This window comes from Triticum aestivum, chromosome 6A (genome assembly GCF_018294505.1).
Source record: "Triticum aestivum cultivar Chinese Spring chromosome 6A, IWGSC CS RefSeq v2.1, whole genome shotgun sequence".
In the NCBI taxonomy this organism is placed as follows: domain Eukaryota; kingdom Viridiplantae; phylum Streptophyta; class Magnoliopsida; order Poales; family Poaceae; genus Triticum; species Triticum aestivum.
In genome coordinates this window covers 599,361,891-599,363,006 of record NC_057809.1, presented here as the reverse complement: position 1 = coordinate 599,363,006, position 1,116 = coordinate 599,361,891, and the positions used below count along the sequence as shown (strand labels likewise).

General features: G+C 42.9%; 1 non-coding gene across 1 annotated transcript; it reads left to right on the top strand.

Moving 5' to 3' along the window:
* The first annotated feature begins 537 nt into the window (after positions 1-537).
* LOC123132893 (U1 spliceosomal RNA) lies at positions 538-698 on the top strand. Its single transcript, XR_006465115.1, has one exon. It is a non-coding gene; the product is annotated as a U1 spliceosomal RNA (small nuclear RNA).
* The last annotated feature ends 418 nt before the right edge of the window (positions 699-1,116 follow it).

Genomic DNA, 1,116 nt, shown 5'->3' with positions numbered 1-1,116 from the left:
TGGACCATTTGGAATGAACGCGCCCATGTCTTCCGTCACAAGAGTGCTCCTTCAAGGAAAATTTTATGCCTCGGTTTTGAAAGGAAAAAAATAGTACTCCCTCTGTTTATTCAGTCTACAAAAACGTCTTATATTTATTATTAATGAACAAAGGTAGTAGTATATTATTACTTCCCACAAAAATTAGTATTATTACTACTTTTTTTCAGTGATATTCTTTTGTAGAGGTTTTTCTGGTGATATTCTGATCTCCTCGTTTGTAGAAAAATAGTTTAGGGAATAGCACACAAGAACCCCACGAGGAATCAGGCCCCAAACATAATTAGGCCTCCCGAACACAAGTGCCCCACACATGGAATCAGGCCCCAAGCAGAATCACGGGCCTGTCCAACACAAGTAATCAGGCCTGCGAGCTTGCACCCAACAACCGGCTAATAAAGCACAGCGCTATGGTTTGGTTTAGTACCACCTCGCCAGCCGAACAAGGGAGGTTGGGAGAGCAGGAGTATATAATTAGCACCAGGGCAACGTTACAACATACTTACCTGGACGGGGTCGACGGCCGATCAAGAAGGGTCGTGGCCTAGATCAATGGCTCACATTGCACCTGGTGAGTGCGTTGGCCTACCATCTCCTCAAGTGGGAGAGTGGACGTCGTAATTTGTGATAGAGGGGGTACGCGTTCGCGCGGCCCCTGCCAATCTATAAAAACTAAAAAATTGCATCTGCATCTCGTGTTACATGTAACAATAATTTTTCAAAGTGCTTTGAATCGTGATCACATCTTCAAAACAATCCTATGAGCTATGGTGATGGCATCTTCAAAATAATGCTAACTTGTTTCTCTCAAGCCCTGCGTACAGTTTTATGCTTGTATTTATTGGGTTTGAAGGGAATTGGGATTAATTAAATCCCCAGCAAGTCAAAATCCACCTCCAATCCTCTTCAATCCCCTTGTGGTGGGGATTAACCGAACAAGCCCTAAAGAAATATTAATCACATAGTTCAACCTTATCACAGTAAGAGATACGTCGTGGGAAATTTCATATACTCTGTCGTATGTGCACTGTGCTTGGTAGTCAGAGTGAGTGTTTACCTGCAAGTACATGTCATTAG